Raw genomic sequence first — 18,224 nt, forward strand, 5'->3', positions numbered from 1 at the left:
CAAACCCAACTGGAAACTAGGTGGTAAGGTGTTGGAACATGATGATGAATCTGCATGGGTCAGCTTCTGAGGACATAGAGCTAGGCATAGAAGGACGGAGGATGGATCTCAAGGAGACAAATGGAGAATAACTAGCACACAACTATTACTGTTCATAAATACGATTCTCCAAGAACCCTCTCTGCAAACGTCTTTTCAATTCACAGTTCCAACTGAAAGTAAAATCTTAGCAGGCTTTGGGGCGCCTGGGTGGCTCAGTTGGTTAAGCGCCTGCCTGCGGCTCAGATCATGATCCCAGAAGCCCTGTGTTGGGCTCCCTGCTCACAGATGGAGTCTCTTTCTCCCTCTGCCTCCTCCCGACTGCTTATGCCCTGTCTCTCTCTCAAATAAATAAAATCTTTAAAAAACCCCCAAAACAAAAAACTTAGCAGGCTTTGTAAACCTAAGCCTCCAAGTTTTGAAGAATCATCTCTCAGAGCTCTTTGGCTGAAAGGTCCTGACTAACACTCATGAGAGATTTCCAGAGGTCTTGGCAGCCTTTGTAAGCCAAGACCTGGAAGAATTTGAGAGTACGCCCTCTTAACTTCCTTTGGGCATCCCCAGGTCTTTCATCATTTTGTGGCTTCCTGTGTCAGGATCAGTCTTGCTAAGCCTGGTTAGTCACTTGCTGACTGTTATTTTCAAGGAAGCCACCCAGGCTTCAGCAAAAGGTGACTACCTCATAACAAATCAATCCCACAGCAACAGGAAGTCCTACTAATGTCTACTCTTGAGTTTAGAGTCTGTGTGGACTTCAAACTGAAGTAACTTCTCCTCTTTCTAAATTTGCTGTCCCAATCCTTTCCTCACAAACCTGAACTACCCCACAGATAAAATGATGAACGAGGACAGTGGTGGAGAAACATGCTTCTTCCCTCGTTTCAGATAAATATTATAACTAGCATCAGAGTCTTGCGTGTTCACTCTAGATGCTAACAAACAAAAGCCTCATTTCTGAATTTCTAGAAACGAAGAGTTTGAGAAGTTGAGAGTACTGATATAAAATTAGCAGCCACTGTTTTAATGGAGAGAAGCAAATTAACTCTAGGAAAATTAGTAAGAAGCAAGGATGAATACTTTCAGAAGTCCTGTATACAACTAAACAATACAGCTAACTGAAACAGATCAACTTCTGGCATGATAGCATGGGCGGTGCTGCTGAATCATCCCCCATGAAACTAGTGAGAATTATATATATATACAAAAATGGTCATTTAGGGGCACCTGGGTGGCTCCGTGGGTTAAGCATCTGCCTTCGGCTCAGGTCATGATCTCAGGGTTCTGGGATTGAATCCCACATCAGGCTCCCTGCTCAGCGGGGAGTCTACTTCTCCCTCTGCCTGCCGCTCCCCTTGCTTGTGCGCTCTCTGACAAATAAATAAATAGAATCTTTTTTTTTTTTAAAGGTCATTTAAAGCCTCTGGAAGTGGTCCTAAAGGCAAACAGCAATTAAGAAAGGTCTATGCACGAAAATCTATGAAATTTTGATAAGATGGATGAAACTGTGGTATTTGAACCAAGACCACTTCCTTCCTGCCTCTTCCCAACTCACTGGGCCGTGGACTCAACTCAGACTGCTGCAACCAAGAACACAGGGCTTTGCTATATCCTCCAGGCCCCAACTGGAGGATTTTCTTTGCAATAGGAGCAAGACTGCTGCTTTTCTAATCCTGCCCCTAGCTGTCTGTTGCTGAGGCTAGGTCTCAGGTGAATGTGGTCAGGAGGTCAGAGCTTCCCTCTTACCGCTAACCCTTACTTGTGGAAGAGAGGTTCTGCTTTGGGTGTGGTACACTGGGAATCCTGGGGCCCCCGAGGGCCCTTCCCTCAGTCTCTGGGGCAGAGATTACATAGCAGAAGAAGTTGAGAGGACTTCAGGCTGCTGCCCTCCAACCCCCACCAAGCACTTGCTTCCTGGAGTAGGAGTGTCACTCAGAAGCTTGTCATTGTTCCTACCCCCAGAGCCCTGGCTCAGAAATTTTGCCTGTGGGTGGAGGGGGAGAACCAGGTCATGAAGCAGATAGCTACTAATCTCTTCCTGAAAAAATCGATATCATTTGCAACAGAGTGGTTGAAGTTTAAAACCTAAGGGTTACTTTCAAGAACAGTATAGGTTGTGGGGCACCTGGCTGGCTCAGTTGGTAGAGCATGGGACTCTTGATCTCAGGATTGTGAGTTCCAGCCACATATTAGGTATAGAGATTACTTAAAACAAAAATAAACCAGCAGTATAGGTTGTGATGAAAGGCAACTGGGAGGGGATTTAGTATAGCCTAGACTGTAAGCCAGCTAGTTTGTATGAATGAACTGCAGAATAAGAGTTGGGAGGAGTTCTCCTGGGGTTAGTACAAATATCAAACACTGATCTCAGAAACAGTTCTTTCCAAGGAGCCACAATATGATTGGATTAGTTTGTGGAGGAATTCTGCTCCTGAGAACTGTTTGGTTTTTCTTTTTTTCCAGCTTTATTGAGTTATAATTGATGAATGAAATTGTATATATTTATAGCATATTGGATGATGATTTGATGTACATATACACTGTGAAATGATTACCATAATCAAGGTAATTAATATATCTGTTTCCTCTTATACTGGTGAGAATACTTAAGATCTACTCTCTTTGCAAACATCAAGTATACCATACAGTATTATGAACTATAGTCACCATGCTGTACATTAGATACTCAAAATGTATTCATCTTATAACTGTAAGTTTGTATCCTTTGACTAACATCTCCCTATTCCCACCTCCCCACTTCCCCACCCCAGGCCCTGGCAACCACTGCTCTATTCTGTCTCTATGAGTTTGACTTTTTTATTCCTTTAATTTTTATTTATTTTATTTTTTAAAAAAGATTTTATTTATTAGAGAGAGAGTGAGCATGAATGTGGGTGGGGAGGGGCAGAGGGTGAGGGACAAGCAAACTCCCCGCAGAGCAGGAAGCCCAATGTGGGGGCCAATCCCAGGACCCTGAGATCATGACCTGAGCCAAAGTTCAGACACGTAACCAACTGAGCTACCCGGGAACCCCTATTTTTTATTTTTTTAAAGATTTCATTTTTAAGTAATTTCTACACCCAGTGTGGGTCTTCAGCTCAAAACCCAGAGATCAAGAGTCGCACGTTCCACTGAATGAGCCAGCCAGGTGCCCTGGTGTATTTTTAAATGGTCTAAGTAGAATTATGTAGTACTTGTCTTTCTCTTCTGGTTTATTTCACTTAGCATAATATCCTCCAGATTCATAATTTCAAAAATGACAGGATTTCCTTCTTTTTATGGCTGCATAATATTCTGTGTGTGTGTGTGTGTGTGTGTGTGTACCACATTTTCTTTTTTTTTTTTTAAGATTTTATTTATTTGACAGAGAGAGAGACAGCTAGAGAGGGAACACAAGCAGGGGGAGTGGGAGAGGGAGAAGCAGGCTCCTGGGTGAGCAGGGAGCCCGATGCGGGGCTCGATCCCAGGACTCCGGGATCATGACCTGAGCCAAAGGCAGACACTTAACGACTGACCTACCCAGGCGCCCCTGTACCACGTTTTCTTGATCAGTTCATCCATTGACAGGAGACTCTAGTTGTTTCCATATCTTGGCTATTGTGAGTAATACTGCAGTAAACGTGGGAGTGCACATTATCTTTCAAGATACTGACTTTGTTTCCTTTGGATATATACCTAGAAGTGGGATTGCTGGATGTTATTGTAGTTCTATTTTTAACTTTTTGAGGATCCTCCAGACTGTTTCCCATAATGGATATACCAATTTACATTCCCACCGACAACATACAAGGATTGCCTTTTCTTCACATCCTTGCCAATACTTGTTATCTCTTCTCTTTGGATAATGGCTATCCTAACAGGTGTGAGGTGATATCTCATTGTGGTTTTGATTTGCATTTCTCTGCTGATTAGTGATGTTGAGCATCTTTTCATGTGTTTGTCTTTCAGCATCTTTTTGTGTACCTGTCTACTCAGGTCTTTTCTTCATTTTTAAATCAGATTATTTATTCTTTTGCTATTTAATTGTAGGAGTTCCTTATCTTTTTGGATATTGATCACATATCAGATAGATGGTTTGCAAATATTTTCTCCCATTCCATAAGATGCCTTATTATTTTTTTGTTTATTTTCTTTGCTGTGCAGAAGGTTTTTAGCTTGGTATAGTCCCCCTAATTTATTTTTGCTTTTCTTGCCTCTGCTTTTGGTGTCATATCCAAAAAATCATTGCCAAGACTGACGTCCGGAAACTTCTTCCTTATGTTTTCTTCTAGGCGTTTTAAAGTTTCAGGTCTTACATTTAAATCTTTAATCCATTTTGAGTTAATTTGTGTGAGTGGTGTAAGTTAGTGGTCCATTTCATTCTTCTATATATCTTTTATATATATTCTTTTTATATATAGTTTTGCCAACATTATTTATTGAAAAGACTGTCCTTCATTGTGTGTTCTTGGCACCTTTGTCAAAGATTAATTGGTTTATATCTGGGCTCTTTATTTGGTTTTCTTGGTTTATATGTCTGTTTTTATGCCATTGCCATACTGTTTTGATTATTATATCTTTGTAATATAGTTTGAAATGAGGAAGTGTGATGCCTCCAGCTTTGTTGTTCTTTCTCAAGATTGCTTTAGCTCTTCAGGGTCTTTTGTGGTTCCATACAAATTTTAGGATTGTTTTTTCAATTTTTATGGAAAATATGAGGACACTATTGAAAAAATTAGGACACTATACTGGGAATTATTAGAGTTCAACAGCTGTGGTCAGGAAAGGGTGGAAGAGAATTTTACTAGTACCACTGTCATCCCAGAGTGACTCTAGGCTGTGCCTGCCTGATCACAGAGCATCAGAGGCTTAATATTGTGTATGTGTATGTGTGGGGGATAACAATAACAAACCTGAGGCAGGGGACTAATTCCCAGAGTTGCTACAATATAGTATGTAAACTGTTTAGTTTCCAATAAAAAACTATAGGGCATGAAAAGGAAGAGGAAAGTATGACCTACATCCTGGATAAAAGGCAGGCACCTGAAAATACCTGTGAAAATGACCAGATGTCAGATTTAACAGAAAAATATTTAAAATAGACATTATAACTATGTTTACAGAACTGAAGGAAACTATGACTAAAGTAAAGGAAGATACAATGACAAAGTTACATGAAATAGATAATATAAAGAGAAAGAGAGAGAGAAATTTATTAGAGATAGAAAAAAATGGAAATTTTGGAGTTCAAAAATGAAATAACTAAGGTAAAAAATTCTTTGGAAAGGCCTAACTATAGATTTGAACTGGCAGAAGAAATGATTATTAGACTTGAAAATAAATTTATAGTCTATACAAGCAGAAGAACAGTGAGAAAAAAGAAAGAAGAAAAATGAACAGAGCCTCAGAGAAGTGTTGGATACCATGAAGTGTACTAACGTGTGTGTAGTAGCAGTACCAGAAGGAAGAAGAAAGGGGAAGAAAAAAATAGAAATAATAGCTGATAAATTCCTAAATTTATTGAAAATCAATAACCTACACATCCAGGAAGCTCAATGAATAAATGAGAAGAGTGGAATAAATGAAAAGAGAACAATAAATAGATACATCATAGTAAATATGTTAAAAGGCAAAGGAAAGAAGAAAATCTTGAAGGTAGAAAGAGAAAAATGACATGTCACTCACTTACTAGAGAACTCCAGTAAGAATAATACCTGATTTCTCAGCGCAAACAGTGGAGACCAGAAGGCTATGGGATACCATATTCCATATGTTCAAAGAAAAATATAAACCTGGGGGTGCCTGGGTGGCTCAGTTGTTAAGTGTCTGCCTTCAGCTCAGGTCATGATCTCAGGGTCCTGGGATCGAGCCCCGCATCAGGCTCCCTGCTCAGTGGGAAGCCTGCTTCTCCTTCTCTCACTCCCCCTGCTTGTGTTCCCTCTCTCGCTGTCTCTCTCTCTCTGTCAAATAAATAAATAAAATCTTTAAAAATAAATAAATAAAAGCCTGCTTGGTTAAGCCAGTTCTCTGGGAGCTACTTCCATATAGCCCCCTGAGTGGTGTGCCATGTCTTCTTCTTCTAGGTTTGTGAGTATAAGTAATCTTTTTCAAGTTTATACACCTCTCCATGGTGTTGTTTTGTGTCTGCACCTGATTGATCATCAGAAATACACATTTTGGGGCACCTAGGTGGCTCAGTCAGTTTAGCGTCCAACTCTTGATTTCGGCTCAGGTCATGATTTTGGGGTTGTGGGATTGAGCCCCATGCTGGGCTCTGTACTGGGCATGGAGCCTGCTTGAGATTCTCTCTCTCTCACACTCAGCCTCTCTGTCTCTCATTCCTTCTATTAAAAAAAACGAAAACAAAAACAAAACCTTCCAAAAACCAAAAACACTTTAAATAACATAATTATTCCTTACAGTATAACACCATATACAAAATTTAACTCAAAATGGATCAAAGACCTAAATGTGAGAGCAAAAACTGGAAAACTTTTAGAAGAAAATATAGGGGTAAAATTTTTATGACCTTCAATTTGGCAAAGGATTCTATGACACGACACCAAGCAACTAAAGAAAAAAAATTAATTGGGAATTTGCAAACCAATACCTGGTAAGGAAGGGTCTTGTATCTAGAATACAGAAAGAACTCTTACTACCTAGTAGTAAAAAGTTGAATAACCCAATGAAAGATTGGCCAAATGACTCATAGAATGGAATAATATTTAGCCATAAAAAGTAATGATGTACTGATACAAGCTGCAACATGGATGAATCTTGAAAACTTATGCCAAGGGACAAGCCAGACATAAAAGAACAAATAGTCTATGACTCTATTTATATAAGGTAATTAGAGCAGTCAAATTCATGAAGAAAGTAGAATAGTCGGGGGTGGGGGAGGTAGGGAAGTTACAGTTTAATGGGTACAGACTTTCATTTAAGGATGGTGAAAAAGTTCTGTTGATAAAGATTGCACAACAGTGTGAATGAACTTAATTCCACAGAACGGTACACTTAAAAAGGGTTGAAATGGTAAATTTTATGTTATGTATATTTTACCACTACTCAACACACTGGAAGTGAGGAAATGTTTTTGATGGGGTTTTCATTGTGGAAAAGTAGACTGTAAAAAGATAACTGATTATGTTATAATCCTTAGAGCAGTTGCTAAAAAAGCTATGCAAAGAGATGTAGTAAAAAATATAATGGAGGAAATGAATGCCCAAAAATCTTAACAAAACCCCCAAATTTTGGGTTACCAAAATAAGTCAGGAAAGGGAAAAAAGAGGAACACAAACCAGATAAATGAACAAGAAAGAAATAATGAAATAGTAGACCTAATGCAAACATATCACTCATTACATTAAATGCAAATGGTCTAAACATCAGTAGAAAATACAGAGATGGTCAGAATGGATTAAGAAAAAAACCATGAACCAAATTTATGCTGTCTACAAAACAGTCATTGCAAATATAATGATATATATAGATTAAAAGGAAAAAGATAAAAAATAATGCCTGAAAACATTAATCAATAGAAAGCTTAATGGCTACATGAATAGCTCACATAGATTTCATAGCTAAAAAAGAACCAGGATAAAAAATGATCATTTATCATAATGATAAAAAGGACACATTACCAATAATTCATAATAACCTTAAATCTGTATGCACCTAATAACGGTGCTTTACATTACATAAAACAAAACTGACAGAATTGAGAGGACAAATATGCAATTACTACACAATTATATTGGAGACCTAAAAACTCCTCTCATAGTAATAGTAGAATGAGTGGAAAGAAAATCAACAAAGTTGTAGAATAATAGAACATCACCATCAAACAGTTGGATTTAATTTTAACTTATGGAACACTTGACCAAACAGTAGAAATATTTCTTTCCACATGCACATGAACACTCACCAAAATATACCATATCCTGGAACATAAAACAAAGTTAATAAATTTAGAATAATCAGAATAATCTTAAGTATGTTTTCTGACCATACCAAGCAAAAACCAGATATCAGAAAGATAGTAAGCAAGAAACAGAGATTAGAAAGTTAATAGGAAAATTTCCAGACACTTAGAACTTAAATACATGTCTAAACAGTCTATGCATCGAATAGGGAATTTTAAGAGAAATTAGAAAATGTTTGAAATGAAGGAAAATAAAAATACATAACAGAAAATAAAAATACATAACAATTTGTGGAATGTAGCTAAGGTAGATAGGTAGATAGATAGAAATTTATAACATTAGATGCTTATGTGAAAAAAGAAAGAAATCATCTAAACTTCCATTTTAAACTAGAAAAGGGAAAATAAACCCAAAAGAAGCAGAAGAAAATAATGAAGATAAGAATAGAAATAAAAGAAATAAAAAAAACCCAAAATATAACCGATGAAAACACAAGCTGGTTCTTTGAAAAGATTGATAAAATTGAGAAGCCTATAGCAAGACTGACAAAGAAAAGAGAAGACACAAATTGCTAATATCAGGAATGGAAGAGGATTATATAACTACAGACTCTAGACAATAAGATACTAGGCTAATACTATAAAAAACGTGACAAATCCATGAGATTAGATGAAATGCCAATTCAATGACAACCATAAACTACCAAAGCTCACCCAAGATGGGGATACCCAGAATGGTCCTACAACTCATAAAGAAGCTGAAATCATAGTAACAGTAAGAACAAAAAAGTCTTTCTGAAAAATCTCCATGCTTAAATGGCTTAACTGGTGAATATACCAAATGTTTAAAGAAGACATAACAGAAATTCTACGCAATTTTTTCCAGAAAATAGAAGAGAGGGAAATATATCACAGTTCATCTTATGAGACCAAGATATGAAACCAAGACAAAGGCAATACAGAAAAAAAAATTTCATAGATCAATATCCCTTATGAACATAGACATAAAGTCCCCAGTAAAATATTAATAAATTGAATCCAGCAATATAAAAAATGAAAGTGACACTAAAGAAAAATGGAGTTTATCCAAGGAATGCAAGGCTGGTTTAGTATTTGAAAACTAATCAATTTAATCTACCATATTAACAATCTCACAAAGGAAAACCCACATGATTGTATCAATCGATCCTGAAATAGTATCTGATAAAATTCAACATACATTCTTGTTAAAAACTCTCTGCAAAGAACTTTTCATAAAGAACAACTACAAATAATCTATAGTGACATTGCTCTTGCTGGTTGATAAAATGAATGTTTCCTATGATTTTTTTTTTCCTGTGCAAATAAAACAAAAAAGATGGTTTTATTAAAGTACAGAGACAGGACCTGTGGGCAGAAAGCTGCACTGGGATTGTGAAGAGTGATTGGTTATATATTTTTAAGTTGGGAAGGATGAAATGAAGTTTCCAAAAGGATTTTCATATGTTAACGGAGACTTAGAGGGTCATGGAGGCCTGGTTATTGTCAAGTTAAGGTTGTTTTTCGCCTTTAGCAAAGCATTAACGTTAAGACAGTTGAGATTTCCTGGAGGAATGTCATCTTCTGCCTGTCTCAAGTTTTTGTCAATGGGCTGCAAGTTGTAAGGAAATTTAATTTTATCTACATTTCCTTTTTCCTTTGTTCTCCATATAATTCCCCCCTGAAGAATTTTGACCCTTAAATCTTTAAGGTTGTTGAGGGTGGAAGGTCTTATCTTCTGTAACTTCTTCCTGCTGAATGGGGGCATAGAGATGTCCCTACCTATGGGTCCACAATGGTCAGTTGCAGAACTTGTATATATATATTCCTATATATAGGAGTTACATATATAGATATGTATATATAGGAGTTACCAAAGGGCAGTAAAGGAGTCTTGGCTCCAAGGGGGTGCCAGACACTGGAAAAGACAACCAAGTATTTTAATATTATTACAAGAAAAAGAAGCCCAATAAAAAAAGCCTTTGATAGTTGACCAAAATTTTCTTCCAGTCCAGGAGTTTAACCAATCACTAAAGGAGAGAGAGAGAGAGAGAAAGATCATGTAAAGCACCAGTTTGAGTATTTATATCTTTTAGCAATCCTGTTACATTTTTGTGATAATCTGGAATATATACAAAACATTCTTTTTTTTTTTATCATAGCACATGTTCCACCTTGTGCAGCAATTAAAACATCTAATGCCATTTTATTTTGTAAAACTGTTTTACCTATTTGTGTTACTTCGGTATTTAATAGGGAAATGCTATTTTGAGTGTCATTTGGGACTTTATGTATTATTAAGAGCTTCCATGTGCCAAGTGACATCCTCCAGTCCTTCATTGTCATTTGAAGAGGAGTTTGAGTTCTTCCACAGGTTCGCAGGACTAAGAAGGCATGTTAGCTGGCACACCAGCTTCCAAATTTGCAGAGTCTCAGAGTCCAGATGAGAAGACAGTCCACAGGTTGGGCACCAAAATGATGTGATTTGATATGGGATGGGGTCCAGGAGTGAACAGTCAAGAAAGAATTATTGAGATGTTTTTGGTGCAAAAAAGGTAGTTTTATTAAAGCATGGGGGCAGGACCCGTGGGCAGAAAGAACTGCACTCAAATGTTTCCTATGATTGGAAAAAGGAAGGAATGTCTGCTTTCATCGTTACTATTGAAAATCATTCTGGCAGTCCTAGGCATTTCAGTAAGGCAAGAAAAAAAATTAAAGATGTATGGGGTGGAAAGGAAGAAATAAACTGTTCTGCTCAGTGGGGAGTCTGCGTCTCCCTCTCTCTCAAATAAACAACATCTTTGTTTGTAGATGACATTATTTTCAACATAAGTAATTTCCAGGAATTTGTTTTTAAAATTTTAGGAAAGGGGTGTCTGGGTGGCTCAGTTGGTTAAGCGTCTGCCTTCGGCTCAGTCATGATCTCAGGGTCCTGAGATCGAGCCCTGCCTCGGGCTCCCTGCTCAGTGGAGAGCGTGCTTCTCCCTCTCCTTCTGCCTCTCCACCCATTTGTGGGCTCTCTCTCTCTCTTTCAGATAAATAAATAAAATCTTTAAAAAAATGAATAAAATCTTAGGACAAATACATGAGTTAAGCAAGGTCACTAGATGCAACTTCGAAAGGCCAGTACACAAAACAATTGTTTTGCATACTAGCAATGAACAATTAGATACCAAAATTTTTTTTAAAATTAAAGAAGTTTCTGACAAAAAAAGAAAATACCCATGAATAAATCTAACTGAACTGTGCAGTATCTATATGGTGAAAACAAAAATGCTGACAAAAGAAATCAAAGACAATTTAAATAATAGATATGCCTTATTTATAAATTGGAATACTCAATATAGGAAAATTGTCAATTTTTCCTAGATTAGTGTATAGATCTAAGGCAATTATCAAAGTTACAGAGGGACATTTTGCAAAATATTTATGGAAAGACAAAGGAAATAGAGTAGCTAAAACAATTTTGAAAAAGAAGAATAAATTTAGAGAATTTATAGTACCTGAATATTAGATTTACTATGAAACTACAGTAATCAAGACAGTGTGGTATTGGCAAAAGAATAGGCAACTAGATCAATGGAACAGGATAGAGAATACAGAAATAGATCCATACAAATACAACCATTTGATTTTTGGCAATAGTACAAAAATTATTACACAGAGAAAGAATAGTTTTCTCAACAAGTGTTGGAAAAATTGGATATCCATATCCAAAAAGGACTTCCAAAAGAAAACAACTAAGTTTCACATTTTATATACCAATATTAATGCAAAATATATCAGCTCTAAATGTAAAACCAAAAACTATAAAACTTTTAGAAGAAAACATAGGAGCATATCGTCATGACTTGGCATTAAGCAAAGAGTTCTTAATCATAATGTCGAAAGCATGATTGATAAAAGAAAAAAATAACTTGGACTTAATTAACGAACAGTCTTTATTTTAGGCAACGCTGTGGTGGGCTTGAGCATGAGACTGTCCAGAGGCCACAGTGTCGGGGCCACCACTCATAAGGGAGGAGGGCAAGGGAACTTCTAATGGTCAGAAGGTGCGAGAGCTGATGTCACTCAGCAGCCCAACAGGATTCTCCAGGTCAGAGAGTTCTGAAAAGCAGCAACAGTTTAGGGTCTTTATCTTATCTATGGCTAATACATGAGCAATTTTATGGGGTAGCAAAACAGGCAGGCTTTACATGGCTAAAAAATCTGCTTATTAGGGTAAGTTTAAAACAGTTGGTTGTATGGGCACCTGGGTGGCTCCGTGGGTTAAGCATCTGCCTTCAGCTCGGGTCATGATCCCGCAGTCCTGGGATGGAGCCCCATGTCGGGCTCCCTGCTCAGTGGGGAGTCTGCTTCTCCCTCTCTCTCAAATAAATAAAATCTTTAAAAACAAAAAAACAAAAAACAATTGGTTGTGTAAAAATTTGAGTTTGACACAGGTGGGATTTTGAGCTAATGAGTCTCAGCCTGCTGTTAAGAAGTAAACAACATAGAAGACAGTATATGGAGGCCATCTCTGGCTCATGTATGTAACAATTGGGTAATGGGCTGTGGCTGGAAGACATCAGAGCACATATTAGTAAAAGCCTAGATTGCCTTGAGGAGACGCTGGATTGGAGAAATATGGATCTTAAAGGCAATTCTGGTAAGGACTCAGAAGGAAAAGAGGAACAGATTATTGGAAACTGAAGGAATTTTATATATAACTGGAGGAATTGTTATATAGTGGCATAAAACTTGGCTGCATTGTATTCTGCAGTTGTGGAGAAAACAAAAATTATAAATGATGAAATTGAATATGTTGCCGAAGAGATTTCCAAGCAAATTACTGAGGATGCAGCGTGGTATTTTCTTTCTACTTAGTAAAATGTAAGAGGAAAGAGATAAATTAAGGAAGAAACTGTTAAGCAAAAAGGAGCCAGCACTTGATGATTTCAGAAGTTCTTGGCCTATCCAGACTTCAAAGGATGCTAACATTAGGAAATTCACTATTAAGGAAGTGTGTTCTGGAGAGAAGGCCAGGTGTATGGCTGGATAAACTTTCGCTTGAACAATTAGGATGTAACCCACGGATCCACTCAGTCATCTCAGTAGAAGGCAGGAGTGATGGGGTTATCCAGGAAATATCTAATGCTGTAGACCCTTGTGACATACATGAGAGACCCACATGGTTTGGAGCATGTTATATCAGCAGGAACACTGCGAACTTGGACTGAAAGGGACAGAAACAGGACATAATGAGAGAAAGCTGTTGGGCTTCCAAAATTACTCAAGCAGGAAATTACAACTGCAAACATATGCTACCCTTCAGGAAAAAGTAATAATGATTCCAAGGGTAGAGCCACAGCAGGTTGTACAGAAGCCTCTGGAGTCTCAGTGGGCAGAGCATTAAGACACACTGTATTATTCCCGGGTCTTAAAACTTAACAGAACTTGGGGCGCCTGGGTGACTCAGTTGTTAAGCATCTGCCTTCGGCTCAGGTCATGGTCCCACGGTCCTGGGATCGAGCCCTGCATTGGGCTCCCTGCTCCACGGGAAGACTGCTTCTCCCTCTCCCACTCCTGCTTGTGTTCCCTCTCTCGCTGTGTCTCTCTCCGTCAAATAAATAAATAAAATCTTTAAAAAAAAAGCTTAACAGAACTTTTCATTATGTATTTCAAAGTTACCTGGGACTTGTGACCCATTTATTCTTTTTAGTGACCCCCCCTTACTCCCTTTGGGAAGGGGAATGTCTATCCTATGTCTAATGTTTATACTTATCTCATCATTATATTTTAAAATTCAAATAACTTGTTTTCTTGTTTTATATGTCCACAGAAAGAAAACTTTTGTCCCAGGGCGGACCATACTCAAAGTCTAACCTATACTTGATGTAGATGATGAGATTTGGGACTTTTGAGCTGATGATAATTAGATGAGGTTTGGGACTCAGAGTTGATGCTGTAAGGAATTGAGACTTTGGACGAGGATGTTAGGATAGAGCGAATATATTTTACATATGAGACAGATGTGAATTTTAGGGGGCAGAAAGTGGACTGTAGTAGGTTGAATGGTGCCACTCTCCAAAATATATGTCCACATTCTAGTCCCTAGAATCTGAGAATGTGATCTTATTTGGAAAGAGCGTTTTACAGATGTAATTAAGTTAAGGATTTTAAGATGAGATCATCCTAAATTACCTAAATATGCTCTAAATCCAATGACAAGTGTCTTTATGAGAGACACACAGAAGAGAGACGTGGTAAAAGATGAGGAGAAGGGCATGGTAAGACAGAGGCAGAGACTGGAGTTTTGTAGCCACAAGCTAAGGAATGCCTGCCTGGAGCCTATCAGAGGTTGGAAGAGACCAGGACGTACGTTTTCTTTCTTAGAGCCTTCAGAGAGAGCGATACCTTGATTTTGAACTTCTGGCCTCCAGAACAGTGAAAGAACTCATTTCTGTTGTTTTGTTACAGTTTATAGTGATTTGTTATGGAAGCCCTAGGGAACAAATACACCTGCCTTGTTACGGTTTTAGGGTTAGGAGCTCTGTTAAGGGAGGATCATGTAGCGTTTCAGAAGAGTCCTGATGTACATTTGGTTTCTTGGTGTAGGTATGGGAGCCTGAGATTCTTGGTTCTGGAATGATTAGGACATGAAAAATACAGCCCTAAATTTATACAGATTCTTCAAAGGCTCCATACAGAGCAAACTCTTAGGAAAAGCTTAAGATTCTATGTTTCGTATAATTTTGCATCTTATTGGGAAATATGCAATTCCCCTGAAAAAGGTATTTTGTTACCAATCTTCCAATTTGGGGTGGGATTACTTCTAGAATAAAGTGTAATTCCAATGTATAGTTAAGACATAAGAGCAAAAAGACCATCTTTCTGAGCTGGCTTTCTCATCCGTAATATGAAAAAGCAGTGATAGCCAATTTGCAGAATTGTTGTTTTGTTTTTTTTTTTTAGGATTGTTTGTTTCTTAGGAGAAAGAATAAAATGTACATTTTAAACCTGTAAAGTACTACTTGTGGTGGTTAATGTTATGTGTTAATTTGGGCCATGCGGTGCCCAGATTAAACACTATTTCTAGGTGTGTCTGTGAGGATGTTTCTGGATGAGATGAGGTGGACTCAGTAAAGTAGATGGCCTTCCCCCATGTGGGTGGGCAACATCCAATCGGTTGAGGTCTTGAACAGAACAAAAAGCAGAGGAAGGAAGGATTTCTTTTCTTTCTTTCTGCCTCCGCGGGGACATCAGTCTTCCCTGCTCTTGGACTAGAATTTACATCATTGGCTTCTCTGGTTCTTTGGCCTTCAGACTAAGCCTGGAATCACACTACTAGCTCTCCTGGGTCTCTAGCTTGCATATGGCAGATTGTGAGACTTCTCAGCTTCTGTAATCACATGAGCCAATTTCTTATAACAAATCTATCTATCTATCTATACATCTATCTATCTATCTATCTATCTATCATCTATCTATCTATCTATCTATCTATCTATCTATCTCTAGCCATCTATTTATTTTGGTTTTAGTTCTATATTCATTCTGTTTCTCTGGAGAACTCTAATACACTATACAATTCTGCTTTTAAACTAAATATTATTAGATGATTTTTAAGACAATATTACAACTTTCATACTTTACATTGTCAAGTTTCTTTCCCCCCCTCATACCTCACTCTAGTAGGCTCACTCATTCAGTCACTGAGTCAAATAGCCTAATACTCTTATCAAGTTTCCACAATTTTGGATGACTTGCCTATTCCAGGCCAAATTCAGACTAAGAATTTTGTGTTTTTTTTTTTTTTGAGACTATTAAAAAGAATAAACTGCCTTTGGAAAACTGTGAATAAGCAGTTTTCTCCTGGGATTAATATCTTCACCAAGCCATTCCCAATGGTCTGTCACTTATCTATTACATACTAGAGCTGTCCAGTTATTTTGATGTTTTTCTTATTGGTAAAATGTGATCTTAGGGTTCTTGGACCCAATTCCTGTGTGTGTGTGTGTGTGTGTGTGTGTGTGTGTGTGTGTTTGGGTAGGCTTCCCACACCCAACAAGCAATTCTCAGACACCAGCAGGGTCTGAGAATTTTGGTTCCCCAACCTGGAAACTCTCTGAATTCCCTTCTTGTTTTTTTTCTGAAGGCTTTGTTACATGGGCATGATTGATTAACTCCTTGGCTGTTCGTGACTGATTCAGCCTGTAGCTGTTCTACCTCCCCAGAAATCAGGGGATGGAACTGAGAGTTCCAACCCTCTAGTCATGATTGGTTTTCCTGTCAACAATCCCCATCCTTAGGTGCTTTCTGGAAGTGACCTTCATTAACATAAATTGTGGTGGAAAGGGGTTTGTATGAATAACAAGACACCTGTTTCAGCTTTGTGGCTCTGAAGCAATTTCAGGAACAGAGACTAAGAGACCAAATATAATAGAAGATGTTCCCATTGCTCTTACAAGCTCAGGAAATACTGGGAGTTTTGGGAACTGTGAGCCAGGAACTGTGGATGAAGACCAAATATATATGAGAAATATATTTTGGTCATCTGAATGATCAAATATATATATATTTTTTATAAATCACAATATCACAGTTGGCCATGAGATTTTGTTTGTTTTTCTTTTTTTTTTTAAAGAATTTATTTATTTGACAGAGAGAGACACAGCGAGAGAGGGAACACAAGCTGGGGGAGCGGAGAGGGAGAAGCAGGCTTCCTGCTGAGCAGAGAGCCCGATACAGGGCTCAATCCCAGGACGCTGGGATCATGACCTGAGCCGAAGGCAGACACTTAACGAATGAGCCACCCAGGCGCCCCTGTTTCTCTGTTTTGAGAGAGCTAAGTATTCAATTATGTTGACTTTAACTGTAGAGTCTTTCTGTGTCTAAGAACAAAAACAAAAAAAAAACCTAGATGCTAGCTGAAAATCTCAGCCAAAAATCTAAATAAATATTGTAAAATAATTCCTGATATTGAATTTTCTGTTTTAACCTAGATTTTAGATGTCACTGACTATAGCCTTCATGTTAATTCACTTCAATCAAATGGAGACTATGATTTTAGCAAGAAATGTCAGAAAGGATAAGATAAGAAAAATATGTCAACTCTCACTATTCATGTTGCAGCCTTTAGCTCCAAAATAATAGAATGAAAGGCTATCTAAATTTATTCATGCAAAACAATTACTTCCCATATCTGATTCATTACCATATAGCCATGTTAACTCATGGTAGATTCATTTCCTTTATTTGCTTTCTCTGAAGGCATTTTTTTCACTTTACTGTTTACTGCTTGTCCAATATTTTGTTTTTTCTACTATTCTTTGTTCAAACTGCAAAAATCTGAAATAGAAATATAATATAGAAGTATAGGCATCAGCTAACATTTTCTATGGCATATGGTCCTTCAGATGCCATATGTACCAGTGTTTAGTGATTCTGGCAAAGAGGCATAGAATGGTGAAATCCAACTGCCAGGATTGCTGAAAACAAATATGTAAATGCTCCAGGGCTTTTGTTATTCATAACATACCTCTAACACAGCACATACAATATGCTGTTCATTCTGCAACTAGTATAACTAATAAACCACATTTTCCTCTCTGATTTTTTAAGGCGTCTCCAAGTTTGTGTGGTCTTCTGCCTCTAAACCTTGAATCCCATGATTGAACTCTGCATTTCATGAAGCTCATATTAATGAAAGAGGCCTAGGGGAATACATCCATCCTTTTTCAAGGGCGTTTATTTATTTTTCAAATTAAAATCCAAAGTCTTCTGCAGGCCTCTTCTGTGAAACAAAGAAAATGCACTGGGCATGTTCTCTAGACAGTCATTAGGGGAAAGCAACTAACACCAGGAAAGGCAAATTTGGGCAAAAGAACAGGAAAAGTTTTCTTTACTGTGAGGCTGTCTCGTGGGCTTCTCAACCGCGTAGTTCTATAGGATGTAATGTGAGAAGAGGTCTGTAGATATAATTATTTTGAAAAAGGGTGATAGTGACAATTTTAATAACTTTTAAGCTGCTACATGCATTCAAGCCCACGTAAAATGATCACAGTTTAGAGAATAAAAGCTGACCTTGTTTTGTTTTGTTGGCTTATTTCTGCTGATTTAGACATAGCTGTTGCGAGGCACACCTAATCTCCTCCTTTCTGTTTCATAGATAGGAAATCCATACAAAGTGGAGAAAGAACAGCAGACTAGCAGCTAGAATCCTTAGGGGTCATTACTTTCCATTTGTCATCAGACAAGCTGTTTAACCTCTCTGAGCCTGTTTCCATAT

The sequence above is a fragment of the Eumetopias jubatus genome, unplaced genomic scaffold (assembly GCF_037043125.1).
Source record: "Eumetopias jubatus isolate StellerSeaLion01/CBP00866 unplaced genomic scaffold, mEumJub1_p1.0 scaffold_2, whole genome shotgun sequence".
In the NCBI taxonomy this organism is placed as follows: Eukaryota; Metazoa; Chordata; class Mammalia; order Carnivora; family Otariidae; genus Eumetopias; species Eumetopias jubatus.